We start from the raw sequence: 19177 nt of genomic DNA, 5'->3' as shown, positions 1-19177 counted from the left end.
ATTATTTACAATGAACCTGTATTATTTTATGGATTGTAAAAGGGCAGGTAGAGTGATGAGTTACCCTTTATAATGATCTACTAAAAAGTTACACATTTTGCTATTTAATAACTCCAGTATTTATTTAATACATACATTTATTTGTTCCATGAAGCTAACTAGTTGAAGGACTTAAGAAAATATTCCTTGGTCCTGGGTTTGCAATAAAATTCACAAACTCCAAGTTTTCCATTTTCACTGAGAGCCCATCAGAATGGTGCCCTGAGATGCTCTTCATACATCTGAGAAGTGATGTCTTGTTAGCCAAATAATCTGTGCTATGTGACTAAAAAAGGAGCCAGCACAATTCCATCCCTGGAGTAAATATCTTAGAGAAAATGCTACATATATACACAAGGAGATATGTCAAAAAAAGAAGTCTGAGGCATGCCATAATAGTAAAAATCTAGAAAACTTAATGTTTGTCAGTAAGGGAATAGACAGAAAATGTGTGTATGTGAATATTAGAATACTATGTAACAATTAAAAGGAATAAATCAAATTAAACTGTGTCAATGTGGATTGATTAAAAACATGACAAATTTCAAAAGTTGTAAAATGATACACGTGGTATGATACCCTTTATATAAATACAACTCTTCAAACACAAAACAGGGGTGCCTAGGTGGCTCAGTGGTTAAACCTTGGACTCTTGATTTCAGCTTGGGTCACTAACTCACGGTCCTTGGACTGAGCCCTGTGTCAGGCTCCTAGCTTGGCCTGGAGTCTGCTCCAAGTGCTTTCCCTCCCCCTCTGTCCCTTCCCTATCCCCCTGCTTGCACCCTCTCACTCTAAATAAAAAACATCTTTTAAAAACCTCACAAAACAATGATATTTTATGAATATATTAAATTATAGGGGTGCCTGGGTGGCGCATTGGGTCTCTAACTTTTGGTTTCAGTCCAGGTCATGATCTCAGAGTGGTGAGGTCAAGCCCTGAGCTACACTCCATGTTCAGTGCAGAGTCCACTTGAGACTCTCCTCTCCCTCTGCCCCTCCCCACCCCTGTATTCACTCTCTCAAATAAATAAATCAAATCTTAAAAAAAAAATTATAAAAGATGGACTGCAATTATATAAACCAAATTCATGATAGGAGCTGACTCTGTAGAACAGGAAATATAATTAGGGAAGTCAAAGGGAACTTCAACTGCAATGATTTTATTTTGAAAAACTGCGGCAAATAGGGCAAACTGGTTAACAACGCTTAAATCTCGGCTGGGGGTAGACAAATGCTTGATGTGTATGTGTGTGTGTGTGTATATATATATATATATATATACATGCCTGTATATTTTATGCCTTTCTGTATTGTTAAAATGTCTCAGGATTGAAGGGAGGGATAAAGGGGATAGGAAGGGAGGAAGTAAACAAGCAAGCAAGCAACTGGGATGGGGACACAAAAGAAAGACCTCTAAATGCTTTCCCACATTCTTAAACCTTATCCAACAAGGTATGGGCAAGGCAGTAATTGGCTAAAGTGAAATAGTTTGGGATATGGAGCCCACAAAATTCCAAAGGTGGGTAGAGATGGCCACATTTCATTTACTTAGAATTCCTGATTTAAGTAAAGATTTAGTAAAGATTTTTGCCCATAGAAACTTGTACTGAGTCTTGATGAATCAGGTTTCTAACATGTACAGCCTGAACTACTGCACTGGTGAAACAATCTAACAGGTGGCTATGAATGGCAGATGGTCACACAAACTTTGTACCCCACCAAAGCAGAGACTCTAAAGCCACAGGCATACTAGGAACAGTCTGCTTGCATCAATGAAAAGTACAAACAGATGCCCAGCCCCAAGCTTTTCTCTTAGATACTATCTTGATGCCTTCTAACATCTTACCTTGAAGACAAGAAATGTATACTTTAATGCCAGGTTAGATAAATTTCTGAAAGGTGCCTGTGGCAAATTTTTAGTTTTAAAAAGAGATATTACACAAAGGAAAGCAGAAGAAGATTAAGATATGTTTTAGTCTTGTCTTTTCTGCCAGAACTGCTTATATGGATTTCTCAGGGGACAGTGGACCTGCCGTAACACTTCAGGGATGCCTGCAAACCAGTGAGCATGGTAGTACACACGGTTTTTCAAGACTGTTGCTGGTCATCATAAAGAATGCATAATAAGCTGCCAACTTCTCTATAAGCCCCTTAGGGTAAGAGTAACATCGTGAAATAATTTTGTAGTTAACACCAAGTGATGGGCCCTTGTCCCTTACAAAATCATCTATCTTCCCTTCTACTCTTCTTGCCCCAATCCATCTTTCTTTTTTTTTTTTTTTTTTTTAAATATTTTATTTATTTATTTAGGATAGTCACAGAGAGAGAGAGAGAGAGAGAGAGAGAGAGAGAGAGAGAGAGGGCAGAGACACAGGCAGAGGGAGAAGCAGGCTCCATGCACCGGGAGCCTGACGTGGGATTCGATCCCGGGTCTCCAGGATCGCGCCCTGGGCCAAAGGCAGGCGCCAAACCACTGCGCCACCCAGGGATCCCTCAATCCATCTTTCAATGCCAGATTATTCTTAAAAGCAGAGTTGTGATTGTGTCACTCATCTATTCAAAAAACTTTAATGGCTCCTCGTTGCCTAAACAGAGCAAGATGCCTTGGTTTTCTATTCAAGACTCACATTGTTCCTACTAAGCAGAATTCCTTCCCCTCTCTTCTAATAAATGTGTACTAAAATCCCCTGATCCCCTAGCCCTACTCAAGTACTCTCTTAATTCTTTTTTTCTGAAGTCTTTTCTGATCTCACTAACCTGATATGATTGTCTCTTTGGAAGCCCTAAGCAGTCTGCTTATCTTTCTTACTCCACCTATTCCTTCTGCTTACCCCATGTCCTCCTGCCCAAGCTGGACTCCCTGCCATTATTCATTCTATTTGAGGATATGTATAAAATTCAGTCCACCAGAGGTTCAACTCAAAATCTATACACCAACCATAGTTGTTCTGTATCTACTCTAAACTTTCCCTGAACCTGAATCCCCACAGTACACTGTAAATGGATTCTTCTGACGGAAGGACACATAAAATTTTCTCATCCTTGGATGAGGTATCTTGATGCTCTGCCACAGAAGATATACAGTAACTCCACATTAAATACAGATGCTGATGACCACTTGAACAAGTGTGACTCTCACTACTAGGTTGTTAGTCCCTTAGCAGTAAGGCTTATTGTAAATCCCTCTGAGAGATGTAAGCACCTCTCTGTCCTCGTGTCCTACAGAGCATCTTGCACAAAGGACGTAGGTGCAACCCAATTTGTTCACTTAGAGCCAAAGTACCTTTGCCTTGAGAAATATCCACTCAACCATTAGGACACTTCCTGAAACCCCTTTTTTGTTTGCTAAAACTCTAGGAAAGCACCCAACCTCTGAAAACCTACGTAGTACAGTAGTCAGGGCACAAAGAAATTGATGGTTACATGCAGAGGAAACACTCCCAAGAATTTACTTCCTTCATAACTGCAGCCAAAACAAAGCAGGGGTGGGCATATTTTTGACTGCAAGTCAGTATAATATAAAAAAGTTTCTGCATCCGGACTCTGGCAGATCCAAGCTGGGAGCAGGCAGTCCTCTTTGTCTGACTCTGCAAGGCTCTTGCCTTAAGGCCAACAGGATTAGCACAACCATTTCATGCTCTGAAAAGTCAGAAAAGGCGAGATGGGGAGCTTTTCACTCGAGGAAATGCCTGGTAGTCAGAGATGGTTCTGTTTTTGTTCAAAAGATAAGCAGGGATGCTGAGGTTAAAAAGCAAAATTTCCAACAATGCTTAATGAAAGGTTTGGAGACAATGTACAGAATTAGGCAATGAGATAAATTCCAAGAAGAGAGGAGCAGGTGCCAGAGCAAAAATGCAGCAGAGAATCAGCACTAGATGTTTTCATGCATTCAAAAATTTCCATGTATTTAAAATGTCATCAGGACGCCCTGTGAGCACAGACTTGATGCAGCAATTAGGGATGCAGGCTTATCCCTCTTGGCACAAAATACCCACAAATAAGCTCCCAGTATAAAAGTCAAAAGAAAGCAGAAGGACTCTCGGTCGTCTCTGCACTGGGAGCAGCTCTCCTGCTACAGCTCCTCATCCCCTGAAAATGTACGCCTGTGCAAAGTTCATCTCCACCCCCTTCTTGGTCTGGAGCACCTCTCAGCTGTTGAGCCGATCCTTGTCTGCAGTGGTGCTAAAACCACCGGAGACACTGACAGATAAGAGCATCCGCAGCTTGGCAGCCCCACATCCCCTGACCTCACTTATTCCTAGCTGCAGCTTCCAAACCAGCGCCATTTCAAGGGACATTGACATAGCAGCCAAGTTCATTGGGGCAGGGGCTGCCACTCTAGGGGTGGCTGGCTCTGGGGCTGGAATTGGGACTGTGTTTGGGAGCCTCATCATTGGTTATGCCAGGAATCCCTCTCTGAAGCAATAGCTCTTCTCCTACACCATTCTGGGCTTTGCCCTCTCGGAGGCCATGGGGCTCTTTTGCCTGATGGTGGCCTTTCTCATCCTCTTTGCCATGTGAAGGAGTCATCTCCACCTCCCATAGGTTCTTTCTCCCATGTCTTGTCTGCTCTGTATGTTCCTTTTCCTGTACCTCCCCAGGTAGCCTGGGGAAAATGATTGGCTAGGGTTTGACGGAGGGAAGACAAATAAATACTGTATCAATAAGAAAAAAAAAGCAGAAAGAAACACTTTACCATAAAAAAATTGAACAGTTGCTACATTCTCTCTGGATAATTAACTATGGACCTTCCTATGAAGAGGAAAACTAACCTCAAATACTGTATTCAAAGACGCGGAGCCCGTAGAGCCCGAGGTGAAGTTTAAACCTGGGGTCTACAGATGGGGCTTCAGGAGGTCAAAAACCCACTGAAATAGCAAATAAAACTGTGTGTGTACAATATTATATTAGTTGTGTATTCTATTTTCTGTATTTTATGGTGTTCTGACATCCTGGTTGCTTTGCCTGCTGAGGGACTGCCCCTCCCTGGGCCAGCTAATTCCTAGAGATAGCAAACAACTTGCCTGCAAGCATGCAAACCAACAGAGTCCATACAGACAACCACTTTCTTTATCAAACTCACACAGCAAACGGCTATTTCCTCTGCCCTAAATCACCCCAGGGCTAGGTATGGACAACCAGGGACAACCTCACAGCCCAGAGCCCGACAAAATTATTCAGGCTATCTAATCCTAAATTTACTCAGCATATCAACTCTGCCTCACCCATTCCTTCTGAAAACCCCAAGAAGGGCTCTAGCTCACGCTTTCCCTGCACCTCCTTCTGCCTGACCGCAATACTTCCCCACATGGCCCTGCAGAGTATGGTGTGTTCCTTTACTCTGGGAATTTTAGGTAACAGACTATCTTTTTTTTTAATGGCAATGTTCTCATCATATGTTGGCTTTATCATACCTGAATAAAACCAAAATCCTGGGTACACTTTAATACAGCTACATGTATACCTTTTAGTCTGAGAGGAGAGTCCAAGCGTTTTAACATACATTCTTACAGAGTTCACCGACCTCTGCAGGGTTAAAAAATAGTGACTTAAATGTTTCAGGTCACACTGGAGCTCCAGTTCAGTGGAAGAGAACATATCACCGATGAAGTCTTTCTAGGGCACAGGTAAAGCCAGGTGGTTGTTCTTCAAGTGCCAAGAGAATGCAGAAATTGCAGAGGGCTTTATTTTCTGTTTTTCTCAGTTCTTTGCAGTGCAGGGGATCATAAGGCAAGGGAGTATAAAGGGAGAAGGTTCATAAATCCCTGAAGTGGTGATGGTAGTAATAAATTAGCATTTCTCTCAAATAATACAAAACTTCTGAAATGCTTAAAAATCCACAGGGTTTGGGAGATTAGGGATTGTCTATGTAATGTTCTATAAAACGACTAGCACACTGCCTATCAACGACAGTATCACTGGCAAAGAGATAAAGCCTTGGCCTTCAACCTCACTAAGGCTGACAAAGATAGAGAGATTTTTTAGACCAAAGTACAGAGTCTTGAGACATGCCCAGAATAAAGAACAGTGATCTCAAAACAGAAAGTTTTTGATGGCTAAGTGAGGACTGAATATTAAACAGATATCTATCACACATAGCACTGTGGAAGAGGTATATAAAATGGTAATAAGATGTCCTTTTTCCTTGCTTGGAGCCTATAATCTATTTGGAGAGATAAGACAGCCGTATAGGAGGGGTCAGTGGGCTTGGGGAGGGGAGATTTGGAAAATTTACAGTGGAAATAGGAGCTGGGCTTAAAGGAAAGAGTAATAGGATCTGGAAATTAGGAGAGGAGAAGAAGAAGGGCTCAGGGTAGAAAGAGGCTACTGCTCAAGGCAAGTCAGGATTCAAGGGCTATTATCAGTTCAGTGGAAGCAAAGGCTCATAGAAAGAATATAAAACTCAGGCTGAAAAAAGACAATGAATTTGTCATCTGTGCAGCAGGAAATAGAAATCCTTTGAAATTTCTGTGTAAAGGAATTACAAAGTAGATAGCTTTTAAATTTTAATTTTTATCAAAGCACTACATACACATAATTTTAACAGTTAAAGAGTATTACAAGACTAATAAAGTCATATAAGCAGCCTCTTGCCCCATCCTCTCCCTGATTTCTGCTCTCTAGAAGCAATTACTTCTCAAATCTTTTAGCTGATTTTCTTCTGATAATTAACTGTCATATTTCTACTGTCACTAAATTTTCCATTTTGGCTATTATCTACTGGCTTCCTATGATGGGAGATGATTTCTTCCACCCTCTTTCCTCCCCCATCCTTCCAAAATAGCTTTAACACATTTTTAGGTTAAATAACATTAATTATTTACAGTACTAAGACTATATAAATATTCACAGCATGCAGGAATAGTATAGTAAGCTTGTATTTCTTTCACATACAGTTTTGTTTCTTCTGCGGGAGAAAGGCTCTTTCTTGTCACTCACAACTCATCTCTTTCCCTTTCTCTCTACAATGAGCATGTATTTTTAATTCCTTCACTGTCATTTTAGAGGGGATTTAGGAGAGGGTGGGGATAAACACAGGTGTTCATTCCTTAATGTTTACCAGAAGTCTGATCACATTTTATGAAGTGTACTCTGGCGAAGTATTTCAGAGGTGGGACAACAAGAGGCAGGGCACCACCAGTTAACAGAAACAGGGTTAGAACAGTGAGAGGAGAAAGAAAGGAACAGTGAGAGATTCTATCAGGGATGAACCATCTGAACACAGCAGGAGAACAGAAGATGGCAGAGCTGGAGAGAAGTAAGAATCCATAAAAACTCAGGGTCAAGAAGAATGTTGGTGGCATTAGCAAAAACAGGGAGGGGAAAAACATTATAAAAAAGAAAGTTTGGTTTTTGAAACATTAAACAGAGGATGGCTGGGGGCCATCCAAAGTGAAAAGAATTTATTAAAATGTCTGAGTTATTGCAGTGCCTGGGTAGCTCAGTTGGTTAAGCATCTGCCTTGGGCTCAGGTCATGATCCCAGGATCCTGGGATCCTTTGTCTCGTTGCCCTGTCCCTCCATCCTCAGTGAGGAGCCTGCTTCTCTCTCTGCCCCCCCACTCCTGCTCGCTGTCTCTCAAATAGATAAAAATCTTTAAAAAAAAATGTCTGAGTTATTTTCTTTAAAGTGACAAGTAGGAAAACTGAAGAAGACGAAAGCAAACAGGAAAGATGGGATGAAGCTGGTGGACAGGAGGAAAGGGAACCTGGGAAAGGAAAGCTTTTCAAAGAGAAGTGATCAAAGAATACTGTTTAAGAGAGAGTAGTTCTTAAACAAGTTGAATACAGAGTTACCATTTGAACCAGCAATTCCACTCCCAGGTATATACTCAAGACAACTGATAACATATGTCTGCACAAAAACTTGTACATCAATGTTCATAGCAGCATTATTCATAACAAGTCAAAAAGTGGAAACTGTTCAAATGCCCATCAACTGATAAATGGGTAAATGTGGCTTATCCATGCAATGGAATATTATTTAGCTACAAAAAGAAATGAAGTACTGATACACACTACCACATGGATGAACACAGAAAACAGGATGCTAAGTGAAAGAAGCCATACACAAAAGACCACATATTGTATGATGCCATCTATCTGAAATATTCAGGAGAGGCAAATCCAAAGAGTCAGAAAGTAGCTGCCAGGTACTGGGTGGGGAGAGAGGAATAAGAAGCAACTGTTCATAAGTATGGGGCTTCTATTTGGTGTGATGAAAATACTGTAGAATTACTCAGTGATGATGGTCACACAACTTCGTGAATATACTAAAAACTACTGAAGTGTACACATTGAAAGGGTGAATTTTATATGTGAATTGTATCTCAGTTAATAAAAAAGAGAGAAGTAAAAATGAATGAGGACTAGGAGAAAGTCACTAATTTAGGAGCTAAATCACTGTGATGGAACAAAAAAAGGTAAGAGATCACCGTATTCTTATAGATGAAGTTGAGAGATCAGTAGAACCAAAGTAAAGAGGAAATCTTAAAAAACTGTGTCACTCAGCCTAACTATATGTTCAAATTTCTCTCCCAAGAATTTGAAGCAGCTCTAAAATCACCTTAGAACGGAAGAGAGAAAGGGTTTTGTGAGCTTTTAGTTAATTTAATAATATCCATTGAGGGATTTCAACGTATAAGAACTTAACTAAAATGCAAATTCTTACAACCTAAATTGCATCAATTAATTAGGGAACCAAAATTTTACTCCAAACCTTGAATGATCTGTTCACTTGGGAAAAACATGAATCTATACCCCCAGGACACATGATAGTGAGAAGTACATAGCAAGTCCTCAGACATTTGTTGAATGAAAGAATGTTGGCTGAGAAACAGTGCTGCCTTCTGGGAATGGTGTGTGAACTGTAAAAGCAATGGGTGGCAAAGGTGAAAAGACTGCAGTAAGCAGTGTATGCTGGTAGTCATAAAAACCAAGAAGGCCCCTGCATCACTCATAAGGAAAAGGAAGATGTAATCGAATGTTAGATTTAGTTGGTTTAGGCTTTGTACTTCTCTACATATAGCTGTAATATATTTTAATTTAAAGTGCCCTAGGTAATAGGTTTGGTTGTATGTTAAACTTTAGCTTCTACCCCCTTCCTCCCCACGATGAAACCATTGTTTTTGTAAAAGGATTTTTTTTATTACTTTGAATGTCTTAGGAATATAACCCTTGCATTACAGCAAAATAGGTTATGGCAGAAGCACTAGGGACTTGAAATATGAAAAACAAAAAACAAATTAGACTGGAGGGAACTAATAACCTAGCAGGAGAAAGAAAATATGTACACAAATATGAGAAGACAGGAAAAATATTGTAAATACACTATACATCCTAAGTACAATTTGAAGCTAAGTTCCCTTGACAGTAAAATAAATCTAAGAGTAAGACATAGCAACATATATTTCACTTTTTAAAGTTATAATCATCTTGGGCACCTGGGTGGCTCAGTTGGTTAAGGTGCTGCCTTCAGCTCAGATCATGATCCCAGGGTCCTAGAGCCCTCCCTGCATTGGGACACCCTGTTCAGCAGGGAGTTTGCTTCTCCCTTTCCCTTTGCCTCTCTTCCTGGCTTGCACTCTCTTTCCTGCTCATTCTCTTAAATAAATAAAAATAAAGTTACAGTCATCTAATACCCATACCTTGTATTCTGTTATAATTGATCACTGTGATTTATGTTTTTCTTCTTCTTTTTTTGAAGATTTTATTTATTTATTTGAGACAGAGAGAGCACAAGGGGGGAGGAAGAGGAGTGGCAGAGGGAGATGCAGAAGCAGACACCCCACAGATCAGGGAGCCCAATATGGGGCTTGATCCCAGGACCCTGAGTTCATGATCTGAGCCAAAGGGAGATGCTTAACCAACTGACTGAACCATCCAGGCGCCCCTTATGTTCATTTTTCAAAAACATATAGCAAAATACTTTTACATTAATCAAGTAAGTAAGTTAAGACCTACACTATCTTCTGAGGAAAACTTCATAATTGCTACCATTTTCTGAATGCTTATTATGTGCCAAGGGTTACAATAAGTTCTCATTCAAGAAAAGAGTCTCATTAAATCTTTATAATTACCTTAAAGGAAGTTTGGTTATTCATTAGACAAATATTTATTGAGTGCCTACTTCCTGCCAGACAATAAACGAAGCAGACAAAAATTCCTGCCTTCATGGAAATTACATTCTGGGAGGAGTAGGGAAGAGGAGGAGAAACATAACAGTAATGAGTTCACCACAGAGCATGTGAAATTATGTCAAGTACCATAGAGAACTACACAACAGGGAAAAGCAATGGCAAATGCAAGGAGTGTTGAGTTGGCAAGTTAAATAAACAGGGTAGTTACTGAAAGGTGTTACTGAATCCTTCCCTATTCTACGGATGAGGAAAACTAAGCTCTGATAAGTTCAACAACTTTCTCTTGGTCACCCAGTTAGTTAAGAGGTGAAAGGGAATTTGAATTCAGCTGCCCTTATTATTAAGCTATATGGCCTCTCCCCAAGCTAGTAATAAATTCAGTTATAAAAGTTTACTTTATCAGCTATTTCCTTAAGATTATGTTGGCATTTTTAATCTCTCAAAGGGGTTAAGGAATAACTTTTTATTTCAATATTTGAGGTTTCATTTCACAACCATATTAACTTTTACAAAGGAGTGGCAAATAGCCTAAGATCTTTGATGTTAAATTCTTAGAAAAGAGGTCAAAATAATAATTAGCCAGGCAGTCAGGACATGTCACGAACTACATTCAGCCTGAGAAGATGATGTGCAAACCGCGGACAGGCCCAACCTCCCTCCTTACAGCAGCTGCCATCATCTCTGTTATGCTCCGAAAGTATTTATGTCCCAAGGACTCCTAGCACAAGCCAAATGTTCTTTAGCAACAACTTTTATTAAGCTGAGATGGATCCTTTTCAGCCACCTGAGCCTGCCTCTTAGCATTAGAGGTGTTCCTGTCACCAAAACATCCAAAGTTGGCAGTCCCAGTGTATTTTACGTAGTTTAGGTATTGCAAATAATCTGGGTGCTAAGGCATAGATCTACTTTTATTCCTCTTGACTTCAAATAATATCTTTTCCAAAGGAAGTCTGAGTGCTTTGCCATTTTTTCCTACTTAATCCCTGGAAGGAACATGGAGGTAAGCACCACATCCTCTCCTTTCAAGTGGACAGAGACTAAATGACTCACTTAAATTATATAGCAAAGAAGCCAGAATGACAATGGCAGCCAGGCTGCCAACTTCTAGTTCAGGTTCCAACATGCAAGATCAGTAGTTCCCAAGTCTTTTTGTGTTTACAACACACACCTGGGTACTACAGTTTGGGGCAGAAATTAAAAGACTCAAAACAACACTCAAATCAGCAATCATAAAAACACAGTAATAATAAGACAATGTTTTATGGTGCTTATCTAGTGGACTTCGGTACTGCATCAATGAGCAGGCTATTGTCCCAAGCCCAGATTGTTCACTCACCCACTCACCAGACTAACTTTTCACATGTTCTGGGAAACACCAGCCTCTTACCTCTCACTCCTACCAACTTGTATCCTACCCTACAATACTCATGTGACTTCCTCACAGTCCCTAATCAACAATTTAAAAAAATTTTAGGGGATCCCTGGGTGGCTCAGCGGTTTAGCGCCTGCCTTTGGCCCAGGGCATGATCCTGGAGTCCCGGGATCGAGTCCCACATCGGGCTCCCTGCATGGAGCCTGCTTCTCCCTCTGCCTGTGTCGCTGCTTCTCTCTCTGTGTGTCTCTCATGCATAAGTAAATAAAAATCTTTTTTAAAAATTAAAAACATTTTTTTTAGCAAATGTGCATTTTATACACTGATCTAAACTTGGTGGCCTGCCAGTGTGCTAGGCTATGCAACAAAAGTCAGCCTGCCTTCAAGAAAACTTCCTCAACTAAGAAGTCAACTCAAATTAAGTGGTTAATTAAAACTTTAATGTAACATCACAGGGAAGCAAGCAATTGACAAACAGTGCCAAAGGCACTCTCAGTAAGGACTATATCCTCCTGTATCACATCAGAATGACAGCTTCTATGATAGCCAGAAAGAGACAACCGACTTGATCTAAGGAAGCCAGAGCTGGAAAGACACTATGCCTCTCAAAAAAAAAGAAAAAGAAAAAGAAAAAAAAAAAAAAAAAAAAAAAACTTGTTGAGAAAAAGGAGACTAATGAAGTCTGGTTTGATGATAAGAACTTCAGATATGGTGAAGAGACATAAGGAAAACTAGAGAAGTGATAGCTTGCATTTTTGCAACACATTTCTTTGATAGGATAAATATTCTATCTTTTGAGTAAAGCTTTGTAACAGAACAAAGTTAATTATTTTCCTGTTACTTGTGGGGGAAACTGTGACAGTGATGGACATGGTCTCTAGAGCAGAAAGATGAGAAGAAAGCAAAAGTCAAGAAAGCCAGACGAGAAGCAATAAAGTATATAGTTGAGAAATAGAAATTTTAAAGCTCAACTTGAGATGTTCCACAGATCTATAATATAAGGAGAGGACTGCGCTATGTTCTCACAGGATCAACCTGAGTGCTTGGACAAGAGGAGAGGAGAAAATGAGTGGGGGTGGACTGAATATATTGTTAAATGAAAAAAAAAGTCTTATCAACAGCATAAATAAATAAATAATAAAGTACATTAGATCCTTCTGAGAGTGGAATAGTGGTAACCCAATTAACTATAAATCCTAGTCAACCAAAAACAAAAACAAAAATCCTAGTCAACCTAGATGGCAGGCAGCCTCCAGGGTTCAATACTGGATATGATCTGGAATACAAAGGATTAATCATGATTAAAAGAATTCAAATCTTTGGTTTCTCAAAAGCAAGCAGTACAGGTAACTCCTTGAGATTTCCTAGTGTTCAACATTTAAAAAGATCAAAGTCAAAGGAGACCAAAAGTGAAAGAATCAAGAGTTCGAGGACCTTCAACCAGGTCCTATTTTGAAGAAGGAGCAAAGAGGCATGCATTTCTTTGGAAGGTAGTCTGAACCTTAATCTCACCTGTATTCATTTATAATATTCTTTGAGTTTATTAATCACACAAAAAAGCTCCCCCACCCTCGCACTGCAAACTGTCCAATGAAGGAAAGACAAGATATAAGAGGAGATATAAGAGGAGCTCTGAGGATAATTCAATTTGCCACAATGAAAAGGCCTAAGGATTCATTTTTCACATTTTCCTTCAGAGACAAGGCCCTTAGGCCATTCCCAGTTTGATACTTTGTTTCCCCTTATACTCCCCACACAAAAATTATGAGTCATGTAAAGTTGTAAAATGTAAAACAGTCAAATTGTGACCAACATTGCTTAGCTTAGGGAAATTAAGAATCCCGTAATTCTTACCAGTTACTTTTTACTTTTACACTAAGGTCCCAGATGAAGAAGGTGGAATAGCAGACTATGACATTTGAAATAAGGAGGGCAAAGAAAGCAGGCATCTTTTTTTTTTTTAAAGCAAGCTCTGTCTGTGCCCAATGTGGGATTTGAACCCACAACCCCAAGATCAAAAGTCACATGCTCTACTGACTAAGCCAGACAGGCACTCCAAAAGCAGGCATCTTTAAATAAAGGATACCCCCCTCCCCGAAACCAGGACTAAGTTATTTTTTTCAGAATTTCTAAACTCTAACAGCGTTTCTTTAAATGTCAGAAAAGAACACAGTCTCTCTCCAGAAGTTGCATTAGCCTTTTTGATAAAAGCCCCTCTCCCACTTGGGAGAGACACTAATAACATAAAGGAAAAGGTAGATAACTCTACTTGTGCTTAAAAACAAAGACTAATAAATCTATGATAACTAACTTAAAACACAGAGTATCTGGAAATAATAGTAGAAAGGGACAAAAAGTATACATGAAGTCTGAGGCAAATGAACATACAGTCGGTCTTTCTTTCACCACTACAATCTCCAAATTCTATGGCCAATTCCTGTTACTTGTACCAATTGGCAGACTGAGAAAATCTATAAATGAGTCTTAGGAACCACAGTTTAATGGGTGGGGTGGGGACAGGTGTAGTCTGGAAGCTGCCAGCAGAGCAAGCTCACTGTTTTCATTTAGATGGCATATTTTTAGGGATGGCTTGGGTTGGATAATAGTGGTAGAGAGGTAATCCAAAGATTTCCAAGCTAACCCATGGTGTTGGCTGCTTCTATCCCCCTAAGACCTTAAAATTCTTCCGAGGTAAGACAAAGATCAGAATAGCTGGAAAATTCTTTAGAGCAGGTGTTCCTAAGCTATCCCTGTAGTCTCTTCAACTAGAACATAAGGGTGGAGAAACTGGGCACTTGAAAAAACTTATTTCAGCTTTGCACTGATATTTTCAGTTTTAATTCGTTTACCTAATAAGCAATAGAACATTTCAACACTTTTCCCCTGTCACATCACTTTAGCAGAATCAATAAAAATAGTCAGACCAAGAAACACTCTGTGGCTTTATAAACTCTCAGTTACCACCTCTTATGTTAGTTGCATTCATTTTACCTGAAAGAAAATGGAGTTCAAATTCTGTGACCCATGAGAGATAAACGTAAAGGTAAGAGAGGAAAGGGACCCAAAGAGCAAAGCAGAAGCCAAGAAGGACACTGGCTGTCTTATCACCACATACTCAAGCCTCTTATCAGACAGTAAGAGATAAGCTCTTTAAACAGTCTGTACATTTCCATTCCTAGTGTTGTTCTTCTTTTCCAAGGAACACCACTGCTCCACCTCCTTTTGGGAATGGAATCTGCATTTTCCCCAGCCCAGGCTCAGCTGAACACATCACTTCTCTCCACTTTCTAGTAACAAACATGGTCACACATGTACATTTCAAGTTGCAGTAGCAGCTCCCTTTCTGCCTCATGGTCCTTTCTTGAATCTTGGCTAAGCTTTAAGGCAAGGCAAAGAGATGTTTAATAAGCATACCGGGTACCCTGTTGAGCTGGATGATGAACTTCTCATCCAAGCTAGCTAAAATTCCCAACGGTAAGTATATACCTCTCTCGTACATAAGCTATCCTATTTTTACAAAATTGCCCAACACAAAATCCAGGGCTCACCTGCAGCAGAGTCTGCATCCTACCAGTCATTGAGATGGCTCTGAAAGAACATCAAGGCAAGTTCTAAAAGAATCATGGATAAATATGAAATTTGCCTCTATGTGCCTGAGGTCCAATCTATGCATTCACATTTGGAGCCCGTAACACAGTTTTATTTTGTTTACCAATCTCATCAATAAAGTCAAAAACTAAATCCTATGCTTGAGAACTATTCTAGTTTCTCCCAACAGTTGGTATAAAATAGTACAACATATCACAGTGACTGGGCACACAAAGATCCCTTGCCTTAGTTTTCAGGAACTTTTCTTCCAAGTTGCTTCTGTTAAAGGATTATAAACGATGCCACAGGTACAGGTTCACTGACAGCCAATTTAGTAAGTGCTCATACTGTTAATCCTGCCAGTCTTACTCCTACACAGAAATACATGTGGCCCCAAGGGGCCCAACCACCCACAGAGCTCTTCTGCACATCTTTTCACCCTCTAGCACACAAAAATAGAGGGCTACATCCCAGAAAACAGAGAAAGAGAAAAAGTAGTTTTTTTGAAACATTATGTCTAGAAAACCAGGATCTAGCATTCTATTTTTTTTAAAGATTTTATTTATTTATTCATGAGACAGTGAGAGAGGGGGGAGGGGCAGAGGGAGAAGCAGGCTCCATGCAAGAAGCCCAACGTGGGGCTCGATCCTGGGTCTCCAGGATCATGCCCTGGGCCGAAGGTGATGCTAAACCACTGAGCCACCTGGGCTGCCCTAGCATTCTATTTGGATGTAATTTCTAAATTCATGTCTCTGAATAATCCAAATAATGATCTAAGCCAAGATGTTTCTTTAAAATTCCAAATCGATACACCTCTATCCCTTGGTATGCTGAAACTTTCAAGTATATGTAAGGACACTTAAAAAAAAAAAAAAAAGGCAATTTGTTTAGAGTGAGCTGCCAGGCTACCACAGATCTCAAAAATCTGCTTAGTTGTGCTACAATGTTACAGTAATTGCCCTTAATGAGTTAATCCTCCCTGTATTCATGCCCTTGGAGAGTGACCTCTCGGACTCCAGGCTTGGTGACCGGACTTGCTTTTAGCTCATGGAACAACAGAAGTGACATAACTGGAGACTTGAAACGTGCTTGTACATTGAGGCCTGACCTCTCTTACTTCTCTTTGGAATCCCGAGACTCTACGTGAAGAAGCATTAGTTAACTTACCCACGAAGAGAACAGAGATAAATCATCCCAGCTGAGGCTAACCAGCCTGCCAACTGCCAGACAATGTCCACAAAGCCATCTGTATATTAGTTTTCTATGGCTTCCATTAGAAATTACCACAAACTTAATGGCTTAACATAAATTTACTAGCTTTCAGTTCTGCAGGTCAGAAATCCAATACAGGTCTCATGGGGCTAAAACCAAGGTGTTGGCAGAGTTCTGTTCCTTTCTGGAAGCTCTACAGGATAATCTATTTCCTTGCCCATTTGAGTTGCTGGCAGAATTCAGTTCCTTGCAATTGCAGGACTGAAGTCCTCATTTCCTTGTTGATGGGCAGCTGAAGGCCATTCCCATCTTCTATCATTGTATATCTCTGACTACCCTTTCTCTTCTGCTTTTAAGGGTTCATGTGATTAGAATGGGTCCATACAGATAATTCCTCCCCTACCTCAGAATCTGTAACTTTAATCAGATCTGCACAGTTCCTTTTGTCACAGAAAGTAACACGTTCACAGGCTCTAGGAACTAGGATTTGGAGATCTTTGGCAAGTCATTATTCTGCCTATATATCATGACCATATACATCCAGCCAAGCCATCAACTGACCACAAACAGCAGCTAAGTTGGCCCATATCAGAAAAACTGCACACTTAACCCACAGAATTTTGAGGAAAATAATATGCTGGTTTAAGCCAAAAAAAATCTTAGGGTGGTTTGTGAGGCAGGAAGAGCTAACTGATGCAAGCCTACACCACTTCTTAAATTTTTTAAAGATTTAAAGTAATCTCTACGGCCAATGTGGGGCTCGAACTCACAAGCCCTGAGCTCAAGAGTCGCAGACTCACCTGACTTAGCAAGTCAGACGCCCCAACACTACACCACTTCTGAAGGGTCTGTGCAACCCACAGTCCATTAACATCCATCTTTCCCACTTCTCTGCTCTATTTCAACAAGCATGCCTAAGAGGCCACCGGCCATTTTCTGCTCTCTGAATCATAACACAAAACAATTAAATTACTGGTGTTTCTTCTTCCAGGACAGATCTAGAGATTACTGCTGAAATTTAACAAAAGTCAGTCTTATTATCTCAACAGAACAACAGAGCAGCTTTCCGATCCATGACGAAAAAACATATATGCTAGAAGTCTTAGAGAAAGATTTGAAGGAGGGACCATCTTTTGACAGAGCAAAAGCTACTGATGGAAGAGGGAAATTTCACTGTTACCCAACCATCTCTCCTTTGCATAAAGGCCAATGGGAGCTTTGAGGCACGGCCTCTAAACTGGGGTCTCCAACCCTAGCAGCAAGCACATTTTCTCAAATGGGCTCTCCCTCAAATCTGCTGATACTGTAAGGTCTGCAAAACTTAAGTAGAAGGAAAATGCAATAGCAAGTTAATGTCCTTTTGGCTCTTTTGGCTGACTTCCCTGTGCCTGGGTCTTGCCTATTAATTGAATGCTATTCGGATTTCATCTCAAAAACAAATGAGGATGGAGACCAGAGGCCTGCCTTCCCCAGACTGATAAGAGCAGCACAGTGCAATTATACCCGAACAGCTTTGTTTTGGAATGTAATCACCGCCCCAGCCTTCTTCCCAATGGGATGGCAACAGTGTAATTACCTCTTCAGGATTCATTGTTTGGGAATGCAATTCTACAGGGCCCCCTTTCTAGGGGAAAGGAGCTGCAACAAGAATATAACAGAATTCGGAGCCCCCTACCCAGCAGCAGTCTTGGGAGCCAAACAAATTATTTTTGTTCTCTTTAAGTGAGGCCAGAGTTTAAATTTCAGTCTGTTTTTCTACCAACAGGGAGTCACCCACATCCCATGATGGTTCTGTTTGAAAAGTCCCCATCTAAAGCCAGACTGCTTGCATTCTAATTCTCACTTTGTCAAGTACTAGCTGTGGTCTTGGGCAAATTACTTAATCCCTCTATGCCTCAGTTTCCTCATCTGCAAAAATGAGTAGTAACAAGGCATCACTAGAATGTTGTGAAGATTAAGTGAATATATGAGAAGTGCTTAGAACAGTACTTGGCCTATAGTAATTGCCCTTGGTTTTTCTGGTTTGTTTTTATTTTTTATTTTTTTTATTTTTTATTTTTTTTGTTTTTAAACCACATTTGAAGCACCATATTCTACAACCATTACATTTTGCAAATGTGATCTAATATTAGCTCATGGTCAAATCTAAGCTTGACTTACCACGTTCTTTCTTTTCACCACTCCTTTTGCCAGTTCAGCGCGCAGGGTAATGTTAGATAACTTTAAGTGCTGCTACAGAACCAGCACAGCCTCTGACATATTTGCCCAGGTAAAACTTTAATAGGCAGGAGTGACTGTGGTATTTCCATGTCATTCCTTTTATTTATGTTACCAGTCCAAGGGATATTATAATAAAAAAACTGGTGGAATCTTGCTGTTGAAAAAACTAGTAAGTTTTTTTTTTACCAAAAGCAGCCATTGGCAATATGGCAGATTCTCACGAAAATTTACCTTTCTAGCCAGATTTATGAAAATAAATGATATATCTTCCTCACATGCGTAAAGAACACCTCACCTTCCTGAACAATACCCTTGTTCCTACTGGGAACTTTGATCTTTTACCTTCTGTTCACCTTTCCTTCTGCTCCTTTGTAGCCTAGTTAAATTTTCTGCATATGAAGAAATACTCCTGATATGTGCTTCACCAGCCATAAGCCTCAAGAGTAAAAATCAGGACTATATTCTTTAGGAATTCCAGGCAGGCATTCCCAAAGAATATTGTTCCACTGCTAAAGACAAGAGGAATGAAGCTGGGCCCCTTCTGCATGGTGCATACAGCTGCAGTGAACTGGGCTTAGGACAAACCAAGGGACTGATTTCAGTTGCCC

General features: G+C 40.2%; 1 protein-coding gene, 1 non-coding gene and 1 pseudogene across 2 annotated transcripts in view; 1 reads left to right on the top strand and 2 right to left on the bottom strand.

The window, feature by feature from the left end:
• Positions 1-19177, bottom strand: part of AMBRA1 (autophagy and beclin 1 regulator 1) — a 170132-nt gene that overhangs the window by 60589 nt on the left and 90366 nt on the right.
• Positions 4082-4580, top strand: LOC118351278 (ATP synthase F(0) complex subunit C2, mitochondrial-like; annotated as a pseudogene).
• TRNAK-UUU (transfer RNA lysine (anticodon UUU)) lies at positions 13529-13601 on the bottom strand. Its single transcript has one exon. It is a non-coding gene; the product is annotated as a tRNA-Lys (tRNA).

Source organism: Canis lupus, chromosome 18 (assembly GCF_003254725.2).
Source record: "Canis lupus dingo isolate Sandy chromosome 18, ASM325472v2, whole genome shotgun sequence".
Lineage (NCBI taxonomy): Eukaryota > Metazoa > Chordata > Mammalia > Carnivora > Canidae > Canis > Canis lupus.
This window is presented reverse-complemented; position numbering and strand designations above follow the sequence as displayed.